The sequence below is a fragment of the Nicotiana sylvestris genome, chromosome 7 (assembly GCF_000393655.2).
Source record: "Nicotiana sylvestris chromosome 7, ASM39365v2, whole genome shotgun sequence".
In the NCBI taxonomy this organism is placed as follows: Eukaryota; Viridiplantae; Streptophyta; class Magnoliopsida; order Solanales; family Solanaceae; genus Nicotiana; species Nicotiana sylvestris.
The window spans coordinates 6475590-6495183 of NC_091063.1; the positions used below are offsets into that span (position 1 = coordinate 6475590).

Genomic DNA, 19594 nt, shown 5'->3' on the forward strand with positions numbered 1-19594 from the left:
TGGAGATGATCCATACGAGCTTGGTTAGGTCAATATCTATGCCATCACTACGTTTTTCTTTGTATAATTAACATTCTTTAATCACTTACTTTCCCTAGTTTTATTAGCATTTCTTTGTGACCACTTATCCTAGCTCGGCACTGATGAATATTATGAGTAATTGAGTTTTTTAACTAGTACAGAACTAAACTTGTTTCAAATGCTAATTCCTGTCAACAGGTTTTGACATCCTGTTTTTTTCCATTCCAAGTATTTGTGATCTTTCACAATCAACTGTTGGTGAGCATTTTAATCCATGTGGGCTGCTGCGAATTGTCATCTTCAGCACTAAGGTAACACTTCACCTTGATTCAACTAATCTGTAATGTTGCTATTTAAGGGAATTCAGTACTTTTTTCGCGACAAAGTAACAATAATTGATATTTTAATTTTTTATGACATACTTGGACTTTCAAACTATACGCGCAATTAATGTCAAGTAGAAGTCAGAAACGGTAGAAATGTGATAATTCCACACACTAGAAAGTAGCAAAAAAAACAGTGATTGTTGAAAGGGTGAATCTGTATTGGAAGATTTCTCACCAGATGGCATTAACTTCTGTAAAATAAGTGCTGCATTGAAGGAAGTAACTGACATTTATGCAGAAGCAGAAGCAGCCCTTCAATGTATATGTAAAAAGTACCTCCTTTTTCTGAATCCATGTAGAATCCACTCAGGTATGTCTTTTTTTTTTTTCTTCTTTTTTCTGAATCCATGTACTACATACTGGCAAAACATAACAAAATTTATCATGCTACTAACATGATACAGAAAGAAAAAGAATTAACCTAAATAATTGCTTATCAAATTACTTAAATTAAAAATAATCAGCGGACGTAAATATATAAAAGACAAAGGGTGGCCCAAAAGCACGAAGTATTTCGTGCTTACGCAGCGTCCGAGAAAGTGCCGCATCCCAAGAGGGTGTGATGTAGACAGCCTACCATGATGCAAGCATCAGTAACTGATATTTAGCCGGTCACCCGAATTCATGCAGATGGCGTGGATAGTCCACACCATCTACATGCATCCGGGCGAACAAACCCAAATCGCCTTAAATTTTGCCGGCCCATCAAAAAAGACCTCAGGAGCAAAAGTTATCACTTCGCCATGACCGTTCCTCGTGTTTGGTGTTTAGGGCCATAAAATTGGAGTTTCGTCGATTCTCAAATTTTTGTATGCTATAACCCATTTCATTTGCATGCATCCGACGACCGAACCTGACTCGCCTGAAAATTTTCCGGCCAATCAAAAACGATCTAAGGAACAATAGTCATCGCTTTGCCATCACCGTTCCTAGTTTTTTGACATTTTAGGGCTAAAAAATTGGAATTTTGCCCGATTCCTAGATTTTCATGTGCTATAGCCCACGCCATCTGCATGCATCGCGATCGGACCCGAATCATCTAAAATTTTACCGGCCCATCAAAAACGACCCAAGAAACATTAATCATTGCTTTGCCATGACCGTTCCTCATTTTTTTGTGTGGTTTTTTAGGGTCATAAAACTGGAATTTTGCCCGATTTTCAGATTTTTTTTGTTGTAGCCCGCGCCATCTGCATGATGGGGGCGACCAGACTAGATCGTCTAAAATTTTGCGGCCCATAAAAATAATCGAAGAAACAATAGTCATCACTTCGCCGTAACTGTTCCTCATTTTTTTTGGTGTTTTAGGGCCATAAAACTAGAATTCCGCTCGATTTTTAGATTTTTGTATGCTGTAGCCCACAGCCATCGGCAAGCATCCGGTTGACCGAACCAAAATCGCCTAAAATTTTGTGGCCCATAAAAATGACATAAGGAACAATAGTCATCCCTTAGCCATGACCGTTCCTCGTTTTTTGACGTTTTAGGGCCATAAAATTGAAATACCGTTCGTTTCCCAAATTTTGGGGTTCTATAGCCCATGCCATCTGCAAGCATCGGGGCGACCAGACCCGAATTGTTTAAAATTTTGGCGGCCCATAAAAAAGATCCAAGAAACAATAGTCATCGCTTCGCCATGACCATTCCTCATTTTTTTAGTGTTTTAGGGCCGTAAAACTAGAATTACGCCCGATTTCTGGATTTTCATCTGCTGTAGCCCATGCCATCTGCATGCATCCGGGCGACCGGACCTGAATTGCCTAAAATTTTTGCGGCACTTAAAATATACATAAGGAACTATAGTCATTGCTTCGCCATAACCGTTCCTCATTTTTGACATTTTAGGGCCATAAAACTGAAATACCTCCCGAGTCTTAGATTTTCCTATGCTATAGCCCATGCCATATGTATGCATCGGGGCGACCAGAACCGAATCGCCTAAAATTTCGGTCGGCCCATAAAAAACGGCTTAAGGAATAATATTCATCGGTTCTCCATGGCCGTTCCTTATCTTTTTAGCGTTTTAGGGCCACAATTGGAATTCTGCCTGATTCCCAGATTTTCATGTGGTATTGCTCACTCCATCTACATGCATCCAGGCGACCAGACCCGAATCGCCTAAAATTTTGCCTACCTATAAAAAAACGACCTAAGGAATAATAGCCATCACTTTGCCATGATCGTTCCTCATTTTTTGGCGTTTTATGGTTATAAAACTAGAATTCCGCCCCATTCTCAGATTTTGGTGTGCTATAGCCCACGCCATCTACATACTCTGGATGAATTGACCCGATTCACCTAAAATATCGTCGGTAATAAAAAATGATTTAAGGAACAATAGTCATCGCTTTGTCATGTCTGTTCCTCATTTTTTGGCGTTTTAGGGCCATAAAGTTGGAATTCCACCAAATTCCTAAATTTTCGTGTGTTATAACCCATGCCATTAATATGCGTCCGAATGATCGGACCCGAATCGTCTAAAATTTTGCTGGCCCATAAAAAATGACATAAGGAACAATAGTCATCAATTCGCCATGACCGTTCCTCGTTTTATGGCGTTTTAGGGCTATAAAACTGGAATTCTGCCCGATTTTCAAAATTTTCGTGTGCTATAGCCCACGCCATCTGATCGGATCCGAATTGCCTAAAATTTTGTCAGTCCGTCAAAAATGACCTAAGGAATAATGATTATCATTTCGCTATGATCGTTCCTCGTTTCTTGGCATTTTAGGGCAATAAAAATGGAATTTCGTTCGATTCCTAGATTTTCGTATGCTATAGCCGCGCTATCTGCGTGCATCGGGGTGATCGAACCCGAATCACAAATAATTTTGTCGGCCCATAAAAAACGACCCAAGAAACAATAGTCATTGCTTCGCCATGACTGTTCCTCATTTTTTTGGTGTTTTAGGTCCATAATACTGGAATTCTGTCCGATTTCCAGATTTTTATGTGCTTTAGCCCGCCCCATCTACATGCATCCGGGCGAACGGATCCAAATTGCCTAAAATTTTACGGCTCAATAAAAATGACCTAAGGAACAATAGTCATCGATTCGCCACATCGTTCCTCATTTTTTTGACGTTTTAGGGCCATAAAATCCAAATACCGCTCGATATCCATATTTTTGTATGCTATAGCCCATGCCATCTGCATGTATCCAAGCGACCGGACCCGAATCGCCTAAAATTTTGGTCGGCCCATAAAACTGACCTAAGGAACAATGGTCATCACTTCGCTATGATCGTTCCTCATTTCTTGGTATTTTAGGGTCATAAAACTGGAATTTCGCCTAATTCCCAGATTTTCGTATGCTGTAGCCTGCACCATCTGCATGCATCTAGGTGACCAGACCTGAATTGCCTAAAATTTTGCAGCCCATAAAAATGATTTTAAGGAACAATAGTCATCGCTTCGCTATGACCGTTCCTCATTTTTGACGTTTTAGAGCCATAAAACTGAAATACCGCCCGATGCCCAGATTTTCATGTGCTATAGTCCACCCCATCTGCATGCATCCGAGCAACCAGACCCGAATCACCTAAAATTTCGGTCGGCCCATCAAAACGACCTAAGGAACAATAGTCATCACTTCGCCATAAGCGTTCCTCTTTTTTTTTTTTTTTTTTTAGCGTTTTAAGGTTATAAAACTAAATTATGCCTGATTCCCAGATTTTATGTGGTATAGCCCACACCATCAGCATGCATCCAAGCAACCGGACCCGAATCACTTCGCAATGATCGTTCCTCATTTTTTCTTTTGTGTTTTATGACAATAAAACTAGAATTCTGCCCGATTCTCAAATTTTGATTTGCTATAGCCCCAACCATCTGCATGCATCCGGACGACTTGACCCGATTCGCCTAAAATTTTTTCGATAATAAAAAACGAGCTAAGAAACAGTAGTCATCGCTTTGCCATGTCTATTCCTCTTTTTTTGGCATTTTAGGGCGATAAAGTTGGAATTTCGCCAGATTTCAAATTTCTGTGTATTATAGCCCACGCCATCTGCATGCATCCGGCCGACCAGACCTGAATCGCCTAAAATTTCGGCCGGCCCAAAAAATGGCCTTAGGAACAGTAGTCATCGTTTTGCCATGACCATTCCTCATTTTTAGCATTTTAGTATCATAAAATTGGAATTCTGCCCGATTCCAAACTTTTTGTGTTGTATAGCCCACGCCATCAGCATGCATCCAGGCGACCGGACCCGAATCGCCTAAAATTTTTCGGCCTATCAAAAAATGACCTAAGGGACAATAGCAATCACTTCGCCATGATCGTTCCTCATTTTTGGCGTTTTATTGCCATAAAACTAATATTTTGTCCGATTTCTAGATTTTGATGTGTTGTAGTCCACACTATCTGCATGCATCAGGATGACCTGACGCGATTCTTCTAAAATTTTGCCGGTAATAAAAAATGATCTAAGAAACAATAATCATCGCTTTGCCATGTCTGTTCCTCATTTATTTTGTGTTTTAAAGGCATAAAGCTAGAACTTTGCTAAATTCCCAAAGTTTCGTGTGTTATAGCCCACACCATTAGCATGCATTCAGGCGATCAAACCCGAGTCATCTAATATTTGCTGGCCCATAAAAAATGACATAAGGAACAATAGTCATCGCTTCGCAATGACGTTCCTCATTTTTGGCGTTTTAGGGCGATATAACTGGAATTCTGCCCAATTTTCAAAAAATTTCGTATGCTATAGCCCACGCTATCTGACCGTACCCAAATTGCCTAAATATTGTCGGTCTGTCAAAAAATGACCCAAGGAACAATGGTAATAGCTTCTCCATGACCGTTCCTCATTTCTTGGCATTTTAGGGCCATAAAACTGAAATTCTACCTGATTCCTAGATTTTCGTGTGCTATAGCTCGCGCCATATACATGCATCTGGGAGACGACCCGAATCACCTAATCTTTTGCCGGCCCATCAGAAACGATCCAAGAAACAATAGTCATTGCTTTACAATGACCGTTCCTCATCTTTTTGGTATTTTAGGGCCATAAAATTGGAATTCCGCCCGAGTTCCAAATTTTGTGTGCTGTAGCCCGCTCCATCTACATGCATCAAGGCGACCAGACCCGAATCGCCTAAGATTTTTCAGCCATAAAAATGACTTAAGGAACATCGCTTCGCCATGACCGTTCCTCATATTTTTTTTTGATATTTTAGGTCCATAAAACTGAAATACCACTCGATGCCCAGATTCGTGTGCCCACACCATCTGTATGCATCCGGACTACCGGACCCGAATCGCCTAAAATTTGCCGGCCCATAAAAAGCGATCTATGGAACAATAGGCGCTTCTTCATGATAGTTCCTCATTTTTAGCGTTTTAGGGCCACAAAACTGGAATTCTACATGATTCCTAGAGTTTCGTGTGGTATAGCCCGCGCCATCAACATGCATCTAGGCAACTGGACTCGAATCGCCTAAAAATTTTCCGGCCCATCAAAAAGCGACTTAAGGAACAATTGTCATCACTTCGCCATGATTGTTCCTCATTTTTTGGTACTTTATGGCCACAAAACTGGAATTCTGTTCGATTCCTAGATTTTGGTGCATCTGTACGACCTGACATGATTCGCCTAAATTTTTGCCGATAATAAAAAAATCTAAGGAACAATAGTCATCGCTTTGCCAAGTTTGTTCCTCAATTTTTGGCGTTTTAGGGCCATAAAGTTGGAATTCTGTCAGATTCTCAAATTTTCGTGTGATATAGCCCACGCCATCTATGTACATCTGGACGATCGGACCTGAATTATCTAAAATTTTACCAGCCCATAACAAATGATATAAGGAACAATAGTCATGTTACACCCCATGTTTTTGTACATAAAAGTACGTCGTAAGTCGGTTGATGTAAGCTCAGAAGAAATGAAATTCCTCTACAAGGATAAGGAAGGTTTATCGAAGTCTTAAGTAAGTTAAATTGAATGGGACTTGGAAAAACAAATGAGATAATGGATACATAAACTATGGTTGCTTGCTTATTGGGATACTTGCTTGAGCTACATGCTTACCCGTCCTACTAGCTTGAGCTACTTAACATATGTCGTGATTATTAAATGAGGGCAAGATACGTGTCTAAGTGAATAAGGAAGCATGTGACACTTACTAATTAACCAAGCAAGTGACAAATAGGTGTGTCACCTATTTGCTAAAAGGGAAGGCCCAATTTAGTCAACCTCATTGGACATCTGTAGTTTAGCCAAGAGGGCCTTTTAGGGGCTGAATCAAGACACATATCCTCATAAACATAAAGATATGCATGAAATTCTCTCCCAAATTAACCTACTCCAAACCCTCAAGAAGTTGTTGATAATCTTCTTCTTCTTTCAATTCAAGTTAAAAGGTAATCTCCAATCTTGAAGGATCTGATATGAAGCAAGTTAATAGTCATAAAAGGCAATATACTACCATTGTTTCATCCCTACAAGATCTGGTCTAGGTAATAAAATCCTCCCCCTTCATATATTTGAGTTTATCTAAGTTCTAGCTAGGATGTTTGGTGAAGGACTTGTGAAGTAGGGGCTAGAAATTGAGTTGAAGTTGTTGTGGTGTAATGGATTTTTTGGAGTAGTTTCATATTATCTTATGGCTGTCACATGAGAGTATTGGCTTGTACATGTTGTGTTTAATCTTATTGGTGCCTTAAGTAAGTTTTGGGAGTAAGAATTGATGAAGTAATAATTTGAAAATCAACTTTCAGTTGTTGTAATTTGTGGAATGTTTTGAGTTCGTTTTTATGTGGTGTTGTGGCTTAAAAATTAGTATGTATAACCTGAGTATATTGTGGTTGTCATTATTGAAGTGTATTCAAGTTCTAGCTAAGTTATAGGGATGTAAAAGTGCAAAATAGCACTTGGTTGTTGTATGGGATTGTGTGGACTGTTTTGGTGATGTATTGCAATGGATATAAGGTTGGATATTGATGTAATATGTTTGTTGATATTTTGGACATGCTGGTCTTGTTGTTTGATTTGAGGAAAGGAAAAGAATAAGGGGAGGTGCTGTCAAAATACTTAAAGATGAGCTAGTCGCTCATTTGTGTAGAATTCTAGCTTCCGTAAGCTTAACAATGATCCCTTATTGTTTGTTGTAGATTGAAGTACTAACGGAATGAACCAACACCGTGAGGTTAAGTAAACGACAAAGGTATGTTAAGGCTAATCCTTTCTTCTTTGGCATGATCCAAGTAATGATACGTAAACGTAATGTTATTCCATAAATGATTCTAATCTTAGTAGTTAAGGATGCCTACATTATTCATTCCTATGAAATGTAATACAAAACATGTCTAAGTATGTTTCTAAGTCTCTATTGAGGCATACGATAAATATGTTAATGTTCATACTATAGTGTTATATTCATCTTCATTTACCACCGAGCTACGACCGGTTGGCAGTCATGCATCTTTATTTACCACCGAGCTACGATCGGTTGGACAATCATGTATCTTCATTTACCACCGAGCTACAGACGGTCGGGCAGTCATACATTTACCACCATGCTACGGTCGGTCGAGCAGTCATGCATTTACCACCGTGCTACAACCGGACAGGTAGTTACCATTGATCAGTTGGGCGGTCATGTTACGATATGGGTAATAGTCCTAGGAGAGGCATCAAATATATAATAATTAGTATGCATATCATGGCCTTCAGTGGCACTTCAGAGGTTCAGTTTGATTCTTATGTCTTTCTTACTGATGTTGACTTATTTTTATTTTTTAGTTCTGCCTTACATACTTGGTATATTATTCGTACTGACGTCGTTTTATTATGGATGCTACATTCATGCTTACAGGTATAGGTAATCAGTTTGATGATCCTTCATTGTAGACGAGGTTAATATTCAGCAAAGGATCGGTAAGACTCCACTTCATTCAGAGTGCAGCCGAGTGTATAAGTCATCGTGTTAGAGTTTTGCTACAAACTTGTGGGTAGGCAGGGGCCCTATCCCGACCACGTTTCGATGTCAAATACTCTAAGAGGCTTTATAGCCATAGGTTCATTATGTATAGTATGTCAGAGGCCTTGATGTCCCGTGCGCATTCATGTTTTAAGTACGATGGATCGTTGATACAACATTTTCCCACTTACGGTTATGCATTACGAGTTGTGGCCATGTTGGCCCATGATAGTTACAGAAGGAATGAGTTCATTCAACTCAACCTATGTATGATCTAGTTTTTGTCGGACGATCATAAGTTACAAAGTGGTTCTCTCGGGCCAGTACGACACCGGGTGCCAGTCACGCCTCCCTAGGTTAGGGATGTGACAAATAGTCATCGCTTTGCCCTGACCGTTCCTCAGTTTTTGGCGTTTAGGGCTATAAAACTGGAATTCTACCGAATTTTCAAAAATTTTCATGTGCTATAGCCCACGCCATTTGACCTGACCCGAATCGCCTAAAATTTTTCCAGTCCATCAAAAATGACCTAAGGAAAATGGTCATCGCTTTGCCATGATCGTTCCTCCTTTCATGGCATTTTAGGGCCATAAAATTAAAATTCTGCCTGATTCCCAGATTTTCATGTGCCCGTGCCATCTACATGCATCGGGGTGACCAGATCTGAACACCCAAAATTTTTTTTCCCCATAAAAAATGACCCAAGAAACATTAGTCATAGATTTTCCATGATTGTTCCTCATTTTTTGGTGTTTTAGGGCTATAAAATTAGAATTCCGCCCAATTTCTAGATTTTTGTGTAATGTAGTCCACACCTTCTACATGCATCGGGCCAATCAGACTCGAATCACCTAAAATGTTGAGGCCCATAAAAATGACCTAAGAAACAATAGTCATCACTTCGCTATGACCTTTCTTCCCTTTTTGACGTTTTAGGGCCATAAAACTAAAATACCGCCCGATGCCCAAATTTTCATGTGCTATAACCACGCTATCTGGGAGTCACATGATATAGTAATTTTAAGCAAATAAGGGAAATAGAGAGGGGATGTACATGATATATAGTAATTTTAAGAAAATAAGGTAAATAGGGAGGGGGTGTATATGATATAGAAATTTTAAGCAAATGAAAGAAATAGGGAGGGGATGTACATAAAGCAATTTTAAGCAAATAAAGGGAATAGGGAGGGGATGACATCAAATAATCCGTTAATCCATATAAGCGAAACTTCATCATGGTAAGAGCCTCAGTATATATCCAGCAGATTCGCCATGATGTCGTGCCCTGTTTTCTCGCGAAAGCAGGTTTCGACATGTGACAACTCTTTTAAACTGGTATTAAAAGAGAAGAGTCGCCACCTAACAATTTTAGGGTGCGTTCGGGTACCTATTTGCAATTAAATCTGTTTTAACTAGATCGTGTCACCAAAGATCGGGTAAGGGCTCAAATTATCTCGAAGAGAACGTGTTAGGTACTCTTCGAGGTCTACAACTGTAGGTCCCGACCGAAATTAACACTATGTGGGATTATTGGATTATAATTGTCCTATGTGACTATGTAAATTAAAGGAAGAAAGGGAATTTAAATATTCGACTACGATATAAAACAAGTGTAAAGGAAATTGCACATATGAAGGAATTAGACAATACATTAATAGATGATTAGTACAAGTCCCTGAAGATTACATGGTACAACCTAATTTATTCTAATCCCGAAGAAACAAAGGTGCGAGTAATAAACATGTGGGGGGGGGGGGTCCTAAAATTTTTAGCCTAAAGAATCACCCCGTGCAACATAAATAGTACTTCGCAACTCCCTTAAGGTAGGGGTTGCTCATATTATTTTACGGGCACAAACTATCATCTCTTGCTACCCAATTACTATGTTAAAGTTATTTACCTAAAGCGCTCTAGTTTAATTCTAAACCGTGTCCTATGCGTGCATTACCCGTCCCATGTCTGTGGTCTAGGAGGCTTTGGACCTACTATTTGGGTGGTTCTAGACTTTACCTAGGGTGCTCAAAATGATAAAACTACTAGCACATTCAAAACAGGTAGGACTGCACATAATAGCAATGAAAGGGTCAAGTTAGCCTCCATACATAAGCAACAAAAGCACACGAACAAATCTTAGGTTATGCAGTAAGGTGTCATAGGCAGTTTTTTTAAAATGAGATGTATTAAAATCATTCAAAACCTATAGGCATGGCTTCTATGCGACTACATGGTTCAATAAAATCTCATAGGCAGTACTGCCAGTTAGATTATCGAAGCTGCAGATTAAAAGCGTTATTAAAAGCCTATAGACATGATCTCTAGGTGATTCGTGCTTGGGCAATGAAACTGTTGAAAACTCAGAATTATTCATCTTTTGTCCTATATGCATGCTTTCTCAGCGAGTAGCGATATCCTACAGACATGTTTCCTAGGTGGGCAGTATGATAAGAACAATAACAACAACTGTTTAATTAATCAATTAAGGCCCTATAGACATGGTATCTAGATGAGAATATCTTAATTACTTAGTGTGATCCTATATACATGTTATCTAACAATCACACAACAATAGCACAAGTTGAGCAAATAATTAATAATGTTTGAATCCTATAGGCATGCTATCTAATATCGTGTAGAAGTGAAGCATGTAAACGAGTGAAACACTTAAGTTCTTATAGGCATGCTTTCTAATAGTGTATGGGAATAGGACATGTAAAGCAAGTGAAGTGGTTCCTATCGGCATGCTTTCTATTAGTGTATAGAAACACATCATGTCAAATAAAGTAGCAAACAAAGCATGTAGACCCTATAATTACGATTTTTACCCTTTTTTGCGAAAATAGAATGTACCTGCTCCCCATTTCACTACTTCCCCTGCTGTTTGTTTACAAATTATTACAAACCCAAAATAAAGAGTATAGATTCAAATATTACAAATTGAATGACTACCGACCCAATAAACAAAGCAGGCCCAAAGGAAAATAACACAGCACTGCCTGGGCCTTCAGTAGGCTCCCTCTTTACACGGATATCATACACACCTCAAACATGAGAATATATCAATGGCATAGCTCAGGATCATACATGGATTCATACCAGGCCCAGATGGAGGACCCACTTACTAGGCAATTACAGGTTAACCACTTAACCACATAAGTTAACAAACTACACATGGCAATTAATTAACAGATTTGAAGCCTATTAAATACAACACCTCATAGGGACAAGATTACAGAAAGCATATTGGCACTTGCCTTTTAGAAGCTAGGGTGACAAGATTGGTCAGACAAGAGGGCTTTAAAATGACAACTAGGAGAACCAGCGAAGCTCAGTTTCAACATGATGGGCTTGACCTTGTAGATTCATGATTTAGCAATTATTCAAAATGTGAAAGAGTGGAGCATGCTGAACATAAACACAACATTAGGAGAGTTGATGAGGCATGTTACTTGGGTTAACAGGGCAAGCGTACCAGACGCACACAGAGTGATCATCCTAAGTTTCCCAGAACAATAAAGTTTTAGGGTAAGGCATGATCCAGAATTAATCTAAAAGAACTTTAGACCTAGGAATCTTAATCATGAAAGTCTAACAGAGTCATAGTCAGGGGAACAACAATTTGCACATAAAAACTAGATAGTAGGCATGATCCATAACAATCGACAAATAACTTAACATGCTGAGTATACACAAGGATTCGAGGATCTAAAGAACTCATGGTAGGAAGTCATATTGATTTAAAGTTAATAAAAAAGGAAGACTTCCGGGCTTATGCCAGTTGGCCATGCACAATAGAAGAAGCTAAGTATATTGAAGCTCAATTAGAAGTTTTAGGTAGACATTAAAGAATGCAGGATTGAACAAGTCAAAAGCACACACTAGAGCTACAAATAGCATGGAAATAGATCATAGCTAACAACACAATCCCAGAAATGTAGCAGGTTGGGCATGAATGACTCAACAAGGACTAGAAACATGAGTTGGCTATCATAATAATCCAAAACAAAGCAGAGAGACAAACTTAGGACAAGCATCAGGTATTAGCGTAGACACAATAGGCTAAACAAGTTTAAGAGAAATAGAAGTCGTCTATGCTAAACACATATGATTGGCATACATCATAATTAGAACCCAGGAAAATTCAGGTGTTAAGATTATAGAACCATAAGAATACTTCAGAGCAAAAAAGGCTACAAACAAGATGGAATAGTAGGACATTGATTCATAGAGAGTTTCTGTTATGACCCAAACTGAAGGGCCATGACTAGCACCCGACCACACTTGCCGAGCACCAACGTACATTTCATCTAACCTTCATTATTATCTTTTAGGGCTGACGAGATCAATATAAATGGTAGACCTAGATCATGGACAACCAGCAATAAAATATGACGGCATGAACATACATAGCAGGGGATGACCAGACAATCAAGAAACTACATATAAGGTATGAGCTACCACGCTACTATGAAAGACTATACAACAAAAACTAGCCGACAAGGCATACCAAACTATACATGAGCCGACACCTGTCTATGAGCCTCTAAAAGAACATAAGTGTTGCAACATAGCCGGAACAGGGCCCCGACATACCCATAATGTCTATAACAAAAATTGCATACCAAGACCAAGGCAAGTCCGGAGAAGGGATCTCGCCAATCACCGCTGAACTGGACAGTCTACTGTGGTGGGGGAGCTGCACCTGCCTGTCTATCAGGACCTGCAGCACGACATGCAGCGTCCACAAATAAAAGGACGTCAGTACGAATAAAGTACTGAGTATGTAAGGCAAGGAACCATAAATACGATCAGTAATGTAAGCAAGGATAGAGAATATACAACCTGTAACATCTTAGTACCTCTGAGGGCTACTTACATGAAATGCATGATACATATGTATAAATACATAAACCTTTAAAGCATTCGCCTCTGTGGGCATCATCATCATCATATCGTACCCGGCCATAATAGGCTCGGTAAAAAAACGTACCCGGCCATCATAAGGCTCGGTAGAATCGTACCCGGCCACGTGGAGCTCGGTAAAACCCAACTGATCAGTGGTTGCACAATAGGTGCCGTACCCGGCCAACTATAGCGTGGCTCGGTAGAGTAAAATAGATACATATATATAATGCATGCTCGACTCATGGAATCACATTCTAAACCTTTCGGAGTGACGTAAGGTCGGTATCCTCTGTACACGTTATTAGGACTAACTCTTCACTATGAACCTTATAAGAATCAGGAAGTACCAACAACATTGATAACATAAGAATAAGAGAAGCAACATTAACATCAATCGTTCCATAAGAGGGAAAACAATGTAAGTACTGCTAGCTTCTAAGAGTAGAGTATCTTGGAAGCTCGTTCATTACATTATGTACAATCGGAGTCGTGCAAAAGAAGGAAAGGGATAGCCTCACATACCTTGTATATACTGCCCCAATCTCAAGCTATGCAATTGTCAAAACTCCTTAGTCTACAATAAGAGAAACGATACTATCGTTATCATTTAAGCGTCATAACTATTATGTATCGACCACAACCTATTTTACGATGAAACGGACAGCACCTCCCCTATATATATGACCTCACACCATTCAAAACAGTCACCAAACAGCCCAAACAACATCAATAATAAACATATTGAGCCTCCCAAAATAGTCCACACACAGCCTAATCACTCCATACATACGACGACCACCGTAGTCGTGTCAAACAACCTGGAAATGTTACGAATAACTATCAGCCCATAACCCTACATATATATGGTGTTTCTCCACACCCTTCCTCCTCCAAAACTCCACAATATAGTAGTAAAATACGCAGCCCAACAACAACGCAAAACAGTCCACAAAACAATAACATTACTACCAAGCCTTTCGATATATATCTCACAAGTTCTAGCTTCAATGGCTTAGCCGCAACTTGGATAATCTTAAATACATATAGAGTAAGAGGTTCCTTACCTTTATACAGAAAGAACAACTCCAATTTGACCTTAAATTTCCATGAAATATCCCTCCAATGCTGCCACAACAACAAAAAAGCGAAACTAGCGATCAATTAGTGTTTTTCGGCACTAGAATCACTTTAGAAGGCTTGAAATCACCTAGGATTGATATTAAGAACATGAGGGAGTATTTACAGAACATAAACCCTTTAAAACAACCTCCCACACGAGCTGGAACGACACAAAAATGAGCAACAACAAGAAGAACAAGAGACTTACTAGCGCCACGGAATTCCCGACACTTGATTTGTGTTGTTTGCCCTTTTTTTGGGTCTTGAATCTTGAGAGAACCTTGAGAGGATGTTCCTAGGGTTATAAGGTCTGAAAATAGTGAGAAGAAATGACTTAAAACGGGTTGGAGGCATCCTATATAGGTCCAAATATCTTAAACCGCCTTAGTGGGCCCCATAGAGAGGTGCTTGGCGCAGTCTCGCGAAAACGTGAATATCTCTCTACTCCGAGATCGTATCGATGAAAGATTTAATGCGTTGGAAACTAGACTCATAGATATTTAATTTGGTTGGTAGATCACCCCGTAATTCCTTGTAAATTATGATAAATTATTATAAACATTTGACCTAATGTTTAAGTAAAATTATGAACCTAAGTTGCGACAACCTTTGTCGACTTTTGTTTCATAACTCGTTTGACTTCAAGACTTATGATACGGATATTATATGATTAAAATACCTTAATAAATGACCTCTTGAGTGTATTAATCACCGCTAGATTACCTGAAAATACGAGTTACAACATCCTTGATTCGTTTAACTTCTAATACTGGTTAATCACCCTTATACACTCTTGTATCACTTAAGACCAATAGGATTGACTTCTTATCATCTCAAAGATAATTCCTTCTTGGATTTATGTTAACTAATATATGGCATGAACTAACACATGTGGATATGGGTTGTAACACCCTCCCCCCTTAGGAACATTCGTCCTCGAATGTAAGGGTTTATGGGGAGTTTAAATCATCGTGGATTCCAATGGAAATTTCCGATCAATTTTCCCCTATAAAATGGTCACTAGCAAAACTTGCAAGTAATTAAGCCCAACATATGGCTTCACAAGGCTACACAAAGCATTATGCGTATTTACATTATCTACATATCACCATTTTGTATTAAGGAGGAGTATTCTCAAATTATTGCTTACCTCATAGAGCCGTTTCACCTTCCAATGTATCCTGTCTTCCACCAGCATCCTTGTTATCTTCATTCTGGAATAAGTAAGGGTATTTAGACTTCATCTCCTCTTCTGCTTCCCATGTCATTTCTTCCATATTTTTGTTCCTCCACAATACTTTGACGGAAGCTACATCTTTTGTTCTCAGCTTGCGGACTTGCCGATCTAATATCGCCACTGGCACTTCTTCATATGATAGGTCCTCTGTAACTTGTACATCTTTGATAGGGATGACTCGAGAAGGGTCTCCAATACATTTTCTCAACATAGATACATGGAATACCGGGTGGACAAATTCCAATTCGGATGGCAATTCTAACTCATAAGCAACCTGTCCAATCCGTCGAAGAATTTTATACGGCCCGATATACCTTGGACTCAGCTTACCTTTCTTCCCAAAACGCATAATACCCTTCATTGGTGAGATCCTCAGGAAAACCCAATCACCAACCTCAAACTCTAGATCACGACGTCGGACATCAGAATAAGATTTTTGCCTGCTTTGTGCCGTCCTCAATCGCTCCTGTATCACTTTCACCTTCTCAATAGCTTGGTGAATCAAATCTGGCCCATATAATTCTGTTTCACCGACTTCGAACCATCCAACTGGTGATCTACATCTCCTCCCGTATAGTGCCTCGTATGGGGCCATTTTAATACTGGAATGGTAGCTATTGTTATAGGCGAATTCTATGAGTGGAAGATGATCATCCCAATTCCCCTTAAAATCTAGAACACATGCTCGTAGCATATCTTCCAGTGTCTGAATGGTACGTTCAGCTTGTCCGTCAGTCTGTGGATGAAATGCAGTGCTGGGATTTACTTGTGTGCCTAAACCCTTCTGGAAAGACCTCCAAAAGTTAGCCGTAAATTGAGCTCCTCGGTCTGATATAATAGATATGGGCACACCATGAAGCCTAACAATCTCCTTGATATACAACTTCGCATAATCTTCAGCCGTGTAAGTTGTCTTCACTGGCAGAAAATGGGCACATTTTGTAAGTCGATCAATTATCACCCAGATGGAGTCAAACTTATGATAAGAGCGAGGTAATCCAATAATGAAGTCCATATTAATCACCTCCCACTTCCAGGTCGGAATCTCTATATTTTGAAGCAATCCACCGGGTTTCTGATGTTCTATCTTTACTTGTTGACAATTGGGACACTGGGCTACAAATTCTGCAATAGACTTCTTCATATTATCCCACCAATACTGCTCCTTGACATCATGATACATCTTTGTCGAGCCGGGATGGATGGAATATCGGGATTGATGAATCTCATTCATAATCTTCTCTCGCAACCCTGCCACATTAGGCACACACAATCGGCTCTGGTATCTCAGTGCCCCGTCTTTTCCGATCCCAAAAGCCATACTTTTACACTGTTGAATGCTTTCTCTTAATCGTACTAAGATAGGATCTTCATATTGTCGTGCTTTTACCTCGGCTACCAAAGATGATTCTGATGTATTCTGTACAGTAACACCTCCGTCATCAGAGTCTAACAATCTGATTCTCATATTGGCTAGCTGATGAAGCTCTTTAATCAACCCCCATCTACCTGCCTCAATATGTACTAAGCTTCCCATTGATTTACGGCTGAGAGCGTCTGCCACAACATTGGCTTTACCGGGATGATACAATATCTCGACGTCGTAGTCTTTCAATAATTCAAGCCACCTACGCTGCCTCAAATTCAACTCTTTCTGCTTGAAGATGTATTGTAAACTCTTGTGATCTGTGTAGATGTCAACATGGACGCCGTATAAGTAGTGCCGCCATATCTTCAAAGCATATATTACTGCAGCCAATTCCAAATCATGGGTTGGATAATTCTTTTCATGCTTCTTCAATTGTCTTGATGCATAAGCAATCACATTCCCACGCTGCATCAATACGCACCCCAAACCTATACCTGAGGCATCACAATATACCACATAACCTTCTGTTCCTTCAGGAAGAGTGAGCACTGGTGCAGATGTCAATCGATTCTTCAGCTCCTGAAAACTACGTTCACAAGTGTCAGACCACTGGAATTTGGTAGCTTTTTGTGTTAACTTAGTCAATGGTGATGATATAGAGGAAAATCCTTCTACAAACCGCCTATAATATCCTGCTAGCCCTAGGAAGCTGCGGACTTCTGATGGTGTTGTAGGTCTCGGCCAATTCTTTACTGCATCGATCTTCTGAGTGTCGACACTAATACCCTCATCAGATATCACATGGCCAAGGAATGCTACTGAGTTCAGCCAGAATTCACATTTGGAGAGCTTAGCATATAACTTACGATCCTGAAGCATCTGTAATACTATCCGCAAGTGGCCCGCATGTTCCGCCTCCGAACGAGAATACACTAGAATGTCATCAATGAATACAATCACGAACACATCAAGATAGGGCCTGAATATAGTATTCATGAGATCCATAAAAGCTGCTGGGGCATTTGTTAGCCCGAACGACATCACCAAGAACTCAAAGTGCCCATATCTTGTCCGGAAGGCCGTCTTTGGAATATCCTTCTCCCTAACCCTCACCTGATGATACCCTGAACGTAAATCAATCTTAGAGAAATACTTGGCACCCTGGAGTTGGTCAAACAGGTCATCAATTCTTGGAAGTGGATACTTGTTCTTTATAGTAGACTTATTCAACTGTCGATAGTCGATACACATCCGTAACGACCCGTCTTTCTTCCGCACGAATAGGACTGGTGCACCCCAAGGTGAAGTGCTAGGCCTAATAAAGCCCTTATCCAGCAAGTCCTTCAACTGCACCTTCAACTCTCGCAACTCTGCCGGGGCCATTCTGTATGGAGGAATAGAGATCGGTTGAGTGTCAGGCAACACATCAATGCTAAACTCAATCTCCCTTTCAGGAGGAAGGCCTGGGAGTTCATCTGGGAAAACATCTGGGAATTCGTTGACCACAGGGATTGATTGTAAAGTAGGCGGTTTCGCCTCCGCATCCCTAACGCGAACGAGATGATAAATGTAACCTTTTGAGATCATTTTCCTTGCCTTAAGATAGGAAATAAACCTACCTTTCGGTGTAGCAATGTTCCCTTTCCATTCAATGACGGGTTCACCCGGAAATTGGAACCTAACCATCTTCGTACGACAGTCAACATTTGCATAGCATGAGGCCAACCAGTCCATTCCTATTATCACATCAAAATCAACCATTTCTAACTCAAATAAATTTGCCGAGGTTTGACGACTACAAATCATCACAGTGCAACCTCTATATACCCTTCTAGCAATCACAGAATCTCCTATCGGAGTAGATACCACGAGGGGTTTACTTATCAATTCAGGTTCAATGCCAAACTTATTAGCCACAAAGGGTGTAACATATGATAATGTAGATCCCGGATCAATCAGCGCATATACATCATAAGAAAACACAAATATAATACCTGTAACAACATCTGGAGACGACTCGAGATCCTGTCGACCTACTAGAGCATAGGTTCGATTTTGAGCACCACTCGAACTCGGCACTGCACCTCTACCCCTACCACGACCTGTCGACTACTGAAAACCCCGTGCTGGAGGTCGAACTGATGAGGAAGAACCAGACACAGATCCAGTCGGCTGAGCCATACCATCACCTCCTCTATTAGGACAATCCCGCATCATATGGCCAGGCTGCCCGCACGAATAGCATGCATCAGAACCTCGACGACACAGTCCAAAGTGGGCCTTGCCGCACTGATCACAATGTGGTGTTGGGGGTCTCATCTGACTAGTATCCCTGTGATGTTGCGAGCCAGATGCCCGCGAACTCTGACCTGGACCAGAATAGGATCGATCATATCGAGGCCTCTGAAACTGTGGAGGAGCACTAGCTACAGGTGGCGCCGAACTCCTCGAAAACTGTGGCCTGATGCGGCCTCTGAAGTCATCAGAATACCCTGCAAATCTCGCCCTCTTATGCTGGCCTCTATCCTGCTCCCTAACTGCCCTCTGCTGGCGCTTACGATCCTCTAGGGTCTGGGCATAAGCTTGAATACGGGAAATATCCATGCCCTCCACCAAGGAGGCTGTCGTACACTC

At 40.3% G+C, this 19594-nt stretch overlaps 1 long non-coding RNA gene across 1 annotated transcript; it reads left to right on the top strand.

The window, feature by feature from the left end:
* Nucleotides 1-623: 623 nt before the first annotated feature.
* On the top strand, nt 624-8337 carry LOC138872468 (uncharacterized). The gene is made up of 3 exons (XR_011400848.1): nt 624-717; nt 7525-7577; nt 8229-8337. It is a non-coding gene; the product is annotated as an uncharacterized lncRNA (long non-coding RNA).
* The last annotated feature ends 11257 nt before the right edge of the window (nt 8338-19594 follow it).